At 38.9% G+C, this 8,504-nt stretch overlaps 1 pseudogene; it reads left to right on the top strand.

Moving 5' to 3' along the window:
- Positions 1–902: 902 nt before the first annotated feature.
- On the top strand, positions 903–1,314 carry LOC131895539 (small ribosomal subunit protein eS27-like; annotated as a pseudogene).
- The last annotated feature ends 7,190 nt before the right edge of the window (positions 1,315–8,504 follow it).

Genomic DNA, 8,504 nt, shown 5'->3' with positions numbered 1-8,504 from the left:
AGCTGTAGGTTCAATCCCAGCACCCCAAAAACTGGGCAAAAGTTTGGCCTGTAATTCCAACACTCCATATATGAAGACAAGAGTACCAGATGTTCAAGGACATGCTCAGCTACAACATGAGTCTGAGGCAACCAGGAATATCCAAGATATGTATATAATCATTAACTGTATGCCTTAGTTAGAGATGGATAGTTTCTGTTTTTCAGTTATACTTCAGTAAAGCTGGGGGATCTAAAGAAAGAATTGCTACCACAAATTTCTCAGTATGAGAGCAATTCTACATAATTGAATAATTGATTAGAGGCTTAGATATCCCTAATACTTTTCAAATTATGGTAATTGTAACATTCAATTTTTATAAGGAAATACAATAAACAAATTACCATATTCTAAGATCTTTATATCAAGTGGTTCTAATTACAGTCATTTTCTAGGAATTACTTTGAAGTGAAATCTGATCATGGTTATTAAATTTATTTTCAAATGTGACCACATTTTTGTCAAATAATAAGTGTGCAGTCTTACCAGAGCAACCAAGCTGATGTTCTATGGCACCTACATGGATACATGTAATTTCACTCAGTGAATTCTGAGGTAAAAGCTCTCTTTTCTTGTCTGTTCTGCTCTCATACTGATTTTCATAGATGCTTCAATATGATCTTAGTGGCAGCAACTGACCAATTGTGAAAGCCACTTGGACAAGAACAAAGAGAAATAAAACATTTAAAATAAAAATCCTCCCAGAATAGCTGGTCCTGAAATGGGCAGAACATCAGAAAACTGACAGCACCTACAGTTACTTTCTGTCATTAAGGATAGAGGAAGGAAGATGTAGCTGAGCCCCCGCTAGCTAGCACCTCACCTCAGAGATCTGGAGTGCTGGTGCTGGCGGAGCCATCACCATGCCTCTGGCTAGAGATCTTTTACACCCGTCCTTGGAAGAGGAAAAGAAAAAACATAAGAAGAAACAGCTGGTTCAGAGCCCAGATTCTTACTTCAGGGATGTGAAATGTCCAGGTTGCTACAAGATGACTACAGTCTTCAGTCATGCCCAGACAGTGGTTCTCTGTGTAGGTTGCTCAACAGTCTGTGCCAGCCCACAGGAGGAAAAGCCAGGCTCACAGAAGGCTGTTCATTTGAAGAAAGCAACTCTAATCATCTATACAAGTTCCTGAGTTTGTGTTTTTCACAGAAAGCCTTATCAAGTTCAGTGACTCTACCAAGACAATGTAACTGTGTTTGATTTTATAAAGTATAAAACAGTGATCTCCTATTTCGGTGTCAGTTTTTCAATAAAGTTTTAATTATGGACAAAAAAAAGGATGAGAGGAAGAAGGTATCCTGAGAGAACTTGTGATTACTCATTACCAGCCCTATCAGCATCCACAGAGATCCATGGCTGAAGCAGTCTGAACCTCCCTCCTGCTTCTCTGAATCACAGTTGCAATGAATCCTCAGCTCATCTGTTCTGCATGGAAAGCAACTTCACCCAACAAAGCTAGGTCATGCCAGCTTCAAACACTGGGCAGAATGACGATGCTATCGGAATACTGCCACAGAACTTGGGAGAGTTTTCACAAACACAAACCAAAGGGCCATAGCTAACCTAAGAGAAAAGGAGACGTTGATTCTGGGGCTAACAGAAACTGAGTATTGGGGGAAATGACGTAAAATTCACAACCCAGAATCTGCACTTAGTAATCCTGGGCATTCTCTGCCCCACCCCCCAGTATTATTAACAGCAGGGCCATGGCAGAAGCTGGAGACTAAGCACAAAGACATTGACTTTAAACTCTCTGGTTTGTACAACTCACCATCCACGCGTGGGAGATTATTTCCCCTCTCTAGTCCTTGGAGTCCCTGGGCATAAACAGAAATTTCATGTCTTTGTTCATTCTGAAATATGTATGTACTTGTGCCTGAGTGTGTGTATATGTACTACATGCATACAGATGCCCACGGAGGCCAGAGATGGATGTCAGATCCCTTGGAGCTGGAGTAACAGGTGGTTGTGAGCCACTTGATATAGGTACTGAGAACCAAACCAGGATGGGATGCTATACAAGAGCAGCTAGTGCTCAACAAGGAGGCAGTCTCTCCAGCAACTGTTAAGTAGGGACTTCCATACTAAAGTGGACATAGTAAAGTAAAACCAATTCCATATAGTGATTGATTTAAAGCCTTGAGCTGTACCTGTTACATTATACTTAATCAGTGCTAATCATTGTTATCTTGATTGTTTTACTCTAGTGTCATAGAATGGAAGCCCTCTAAAGTTATTGAATCCATCAATATCTTCTTTTGAAATCCTTCCTCCAAAATATTATAGCCAAAATCATGAAATTTGGGGATTATAAGCACAATTTAAAAGGAACACAGGGAACTGGGGAGATGGCTCAGTGGTTCAAATGCTTGCCTCCCAAGCAAACAAATCAGAGTTCAGAACCCCAGAATCCATGTAGCTGGAGGGTGAACATGGTAGCCCAGCTGTAATCGCGCAGCCTGGGAGGGCAGAGAGAGGGGATCCTGGACAACTTGGTTAAAGAGACTAGCCAGATCTGCAGGATCTGGGTTTGACTGAGAAACTCTGCCTGAAGAACAAAGTAGAAGATTGATTGAGGAAGATTTCTAATATAACTTTGGACCTCCACATGTATGCACACACATGTTCTCATACACATGTGAATACATGCATACTACCCACTCCACATGTATGCACACAATGCTCCCACACACATGTGAGTATGCATGTGAACATGCATACCTCTCATACAAACTCATGAAAAAGGAAAAATATTTTTAAAGCAAAATGAATAAAAGTTTTTGGCTTTTTCTTATTTAAAATGAAAAAAAAAAACTGAATCAAGAAACATGTTACAGGATGATCCTGCCAATTTTTGGCTTCCTGACCCAGTGAACCACTTCATCCTCAGGCTCAATTTCTCAATCCATAAAATGGAGGAAGAGTGCAACTTGTGCACGATAATGAAGTTGGATTAAAATCTAAAAATGTAAGCTTTATTTAATATTTCTACCCTTTGATCCAATATTGCAATTTATAACATTTACTTAAGGAGGTAATTCAAGTAAAGAAAGGAATTTATGTTAAACATTAAAAATTCATTGAAGCATCTTTTATTTCACTTAATCTTTTTTACATCATTTAGACTAGAATACACAACTAAATATTAGTCTTTTTAAAAAGTTAAACTGATCAATACCATTGTGCCATATGAACTGCACTCCTCTGTGAGAAAATGTTTATGACAAAAGTAATGAAGGGTCTGGAGAGATGGGTAAAGAGCTGGCTGCATAAGCACAGATACCTGAGCTGGAAAATTCTCAATACATTCATAAGATGCCGAGAGCCAAGAGTGGCTGCTCGCTCCTGTAACAGTTCTAAACAAGAGGATGTGGAGAGAGGGATCCTTAGGCTTGCCTGCCAGGCAGCTTAGCAACTATGGTTCAGTGAGCAACCCTGTCAAAGCGGTCGAGTAATAGAACTGAGATCACCCTCTGTTCTCCATATACATGCACATGTCTATACGTACATATCACACACACACACATACACACACACATGTAAAAATGATAATACATGTAAAATAATGTAAAAATTATGAACAAAATGATAAAGCATATGAAAAAGAACACTGGCCGCTAGTAGATCAAGATAAACATTTAAAATGTACTTTGAAAACAGTAAATGCCATGTATTAATGGAAGTCAGCAACACAGAATTCAATTCAACAGAAAGGTTTCAATGTATGATCATGCTTTCCCTATTGACTTTATACCCATACCAGAGTATTATCCTTTCACTTAATGAAGGTGGTGGGATTTGGGGGTTTTTTGTTGTTGTTGTTTGTTTGTTTGTTTGGGTGGTTGGTTGGTTGGTTGGTTTTTCTATAAACAAGAAAGAGGAGCAACTTCCTGAAGCTAGAAACCTGTTATAATTAGAACTGTTAGCCAACTTGTACAGCCTTGAAAAGTCTATCAAAGCTAAGGCTGTCAGCTTGCTGCTTCTCTGCTGAGGAATGTCTGCTGTGTGTCAGAGATTCCTGGCCAAGAGATCTCTTTTCTCTAACTCATCGTGGAGCAGAAATAGCTGACGTGTGGGCTTGATTTATTACCTGTCAAGATTTGGTACCTTGTGTTTCCCTTGACCTCCGATTTAAACTGCTTAAAAATCCAGCCTGCCTCGCTTGCCTGGACCACTCCTGCTTCTACTTTTCATAGTTGGATGCTTTCCTTCAACTCTCTGGCTCTCCCAACTGCAAAGACACTTGAGGCATACACTTCTAAATTGTCTGGGAGTTGTATAGCTAGTGATTTGTAATATAATACAATTTTGATTATTTCCTAAGTCTGACCTCTCATTACTTAGGCAGATGAAGAAGAAAAGAAGTAGGGAGGGCAGAAAGAGGTAAGGAGGAAGAAAATATGGGTCTGCATCCTAGAATGTATAATACAATGAAAAAGACAAAACTCTAAATCGTAAAGTAAGCACTAAAATGAAACAAACAGCTCTAACTCCAAAAAGAGACAGCAGTGAGGTGCTATGGTCATCCAAAGTCTTCAATTAAGAATTTATAAATTTACAAGAGAAGAAGAAAGGGTGTGAATTTGGGTGGGTAAAGATGTGGGGAAGATGTGGGAGGAGTTAGGACATGGTAGGTCATAATCAGAATATATTATGTGAAAAAAATCTATTTCAAATTTAAAAGAAAAATTTACAAAATTCACAGCAGCAGATAAAAGGGCAAGACCCTGTCAGGATGTGTTAGTGCCTGGAATTATCCCTGACTCATCATATTGCCTTTTAAAAGCACCCCATTTGTTTCTCTGGCTGTATAACAGATTATCAGAATACATAGCTCATAATTAATTTAAATCGGGGTCTAGACTTGATTTATTAGAGTCTTTTTTTCCAAAGGGGTCCAAAAGGCACAGATGAATTCTGCATATAGAAATGAGTAAAGGAGAACATGTTCACTCAGATTACGGGACATTCCCCCTCCTTGTATCTCTGTAGCTAAAGACCTAGCCCTCTGCTGCTGTCGAATAGGAGGCTTGTGGTCTAGAGTCTGTCACTGGGTCTGTGCTATGCATGTTTCTCAATATGATTTCTTCCTGTTTACTTCCTCAAGCTCCCTGGAAAGGCCACCTCTTCTTCTAAAAATTTGCATCTTATTAAATCCAGTACCCATAGGCAAGTCAGGATAAATATTTGTCTTAACAAAAAGCAACTCTTGAAACATGAGCGACATCCAAAACACTCCTCTTGCTTGACAAAATCCACTGGCTAGAAGCAAGTCACAAATTCCCAAATACCGAAAGTAGAGTATTATGTAGTTATATAGGACGTGACTACTGTTGCATGTGATTTTAAAAAATAGCTACAAGCATGCCTATGGGCTTCCCTTTCAGTGTGGATAACAGGAGGAAACTCACACAGCAATGCAGTATCAGTGGATAGAGTTCCAGCCCCTTTGGCTGACATCCCAAGTTTGTCATCTCTATCAATCCATCACCATTTGGACTCTCTGGTCTCCCATCTATATGTACAAATCTCCTCTATTTCTTTAATAAACACAGGCTTAAAAGAGAAAAGCATCATGCATTTTTCATCCTTCCTGAAGGATGATATTTGCTAACATATCCCAAACAACATGATCATCCCATTAGACTCCTCTACTCTCTGAGCACTTTTTCTGATGTTGTCAGATGACTTCTGGGTCTCTCTTATTTCCAGTCCAGATCTCTGGGCTCAAGTACCAATATATTAAGTAATATTTTCCACACTCACCCAGTGTCTCCAGTTTGTAAAATATGACACCTGCATTACTTCATTATGAAATAAAACTGTCCTCCACTCCTACACAGCTTTCTTCTCACAGTCATGTACCACATGAGATGGTTAAAACAAATATATCCATCCTTCAAGGGAAAGTCCCAGTTTGATGAGTTCCCTAGGCAGATTATTGAAAACCAAGTCCCCAGCCTAGACACATGTGAGCTGATGCTTGTAGGACCTTACTGAGTATTTGATGAGTCTGCAAGATGCAACTTTTGTGTTTTCAAAGACATTTGACAGAGCTCAACTCACTTTTTAATTTCATCACTGTCAAGACATCAATCAAGAAGTGGCTTTCATGAACCTAATTGTTGAGTGATCAGTGTTATATGAGAATCTGTGATGAACTGAGAAGTGATCCAGTCAATGACTGCAAAGATTTCACAGTCCAGCTGTAGACACACACACACACACACACACACACACACACACACACACACACACACACCATGTGTATACCATTCACAAAATAAGAGTATATAATAAAAGATTAAAAATAAATAATAATACTTTCCATGAAGTAGACACTTTAAAAAGTGAATTTTCAGAATGGTACAGCTAGAGGGTCTCACTTTTTTTCACATTTAATATAAATTCAAAGATCTCTTCTAAAATCACCATTAACAAGACGGCCTCTTCCTCCTTTGAGATCGGATTTAATATTTTGTCAGGTAAATAACTGAATTAAAACAGTAACATCACATGGTCCAAACACTAGACTCAGATCTCAACAAGTAGAAGTTTCTAGCAGATGACCTGGGATTGGATAATTTTCCTCTCCTGGGATTCTTCTTAGCCATGAAGACATTAATATCGATGAGTATGTTACACAGTATGACTTCACTTCATGCCTGTGAAAAACAGAGCAAGTGGACAATTACTAGCATATGAATATTATTGATTATAGCTCATATTTTATCTTCATGTGCATCATTTTGTTTAAGTCTTATAAGCATTTGGAAGTTATTGAAGTAGCTACTTAATTCATTCATTTACTTATTTCCAATAGAAAACACCAATAACCAGGCTTACTGAAAGTCACACAGTTTACTCATAGACAAGCCCTGTATTCCTTTCTTTGCTCGCCCTCACCAGCCTGAGCAAATTCCTCAGCAGTTTGATAACGACCCAGTCTGGCTACATAATTTAATTAAAATTCAGAGCTTCTTATTTCAAATATATGAAAAAAATTGAGCCAGAAACTGCTGTCTTGAAAATATTAAACTAAATGGAGGTACCTTTTAACAGCTGCATAGGTCACAGGACTCTGAGGTTGACCCTGCTGATATTAAGGCATATTAAACTGAAATCAATAATCTAGGAAGCCACTAATTGAAGGAGGCTAAGAGTTAAATATAGTAAAAGTTATCACTCTCCAGGAAGTCCTGAAGTGTATGTGTGGCAGATGCAATCCAAGTTATACCTTCACAATCACCCCCCTCCAAATAAATTATTCAGATTAGAAAATGCATGCCCATTAACTTTTGGTGAACTAAGATAAATACGGTTTACCCACGATATTCACTGAACACATTAGTATGTATTTTTTCCCAAATGCAATGCACTGATAGGCTTCAGACCGTGGCAAGGTAAAGGCATCAGGAAAGTTCATTCAAGAAGAGGGAAACTATCCAATTAGCTTGCAACTTTCAGCAAACATACTCTGTTTGCTCTATGATCCCAGCATGACTTCTCAGAATAAGCAATTCTAGGAAGATGACTACTCAGCTGCTGCCACAGCAGAGTGTGAGCTGGAATGGACACCTGATGTGCTATCAATGAACAGCAGGTGTTTGTCAGTGGGGTGGACTGATCTATGGTATTTACTCCCAGAGAGGAATGATGCCAGTCTATCATTGCTCATTACCTCTGTGAAATCCTCATACTCCATGAATCTAATTTCATTCCTTGGGAGGCAAAAGTAATTTGCCTTCTTGTAATTCACACTTTTATCTTTCGGGGGGCAGGGGCAATGGTTCCATGTGCTCCATCTAGCATCCAACTCTCTATGGAGCCACACCTGGCACTGAACTCCTGATTCTGCTGCCTCTACTCCCCATATGCCTCATACCCATATGCCTCATACCCAGTTTCATATTTTCATTTTAATGTAATTTTTGTTTGTTTGGTTGGTTGGTTGGTTGGTTGGTTGGTTGTTTTTTGAGACAGGGTTTCTCTGTATAACAGCTCTTGCTGTCCTGGAACTCTCTTTGTAGACCAGGCTGGCCTTGAACTCACAGAATTCCTCCTGCTTCTGCCTCCTGAGTGCTGGAATTAAAGGTGTGTACCACCACCAGCAGCTTAATAGAAATTTGTAAATATGCATTCTTCTCAAGAATGCTTGAGAAAGGTTTTGAATCATAAAATTTGCAGAAGAGAGTGGGCAAAGTGATGATTCCTAAATAATTAAGAGCTATATAGCTTTCCATTAAAAAAATTAAACATAATCTAAACAGGAAAAGCATTCAAATAAGCCAATCATAAAAGAAAGACAAGTATACAAACGTCAGTTTTATTGCTCAAAGCAGATGCCTGTGGGTCTGATTTCCTTTTTGAATACCCTCCACTCATTACCAAAGCCACTTCCATATTTTCCTTATTTATTCCAGCAGCACCTCACTGCCCCTAACTCAGCTACTACAATAAA

The sequence above is a fragment of the Peromyscus eremicus genome, chromosome 1 (genome assembly GCF_949786415.1).
Source record: "Peromyscus eremicus chromosome 1, PerEre_H2_v1, whole genome shotgun sequence".
Classification (NCBI taxonomy): Eukaryota; Metazoa; Chordata; class Mammalia; order Rodentia; family Cricetidae; genus Peromyscus; species Peromyscus eremicus.
The sequence above is the reverse complement of the archived record's forward strand: the minus strand, read 5'-3'. Positions and strand labels throughout refer to the sequence as shown.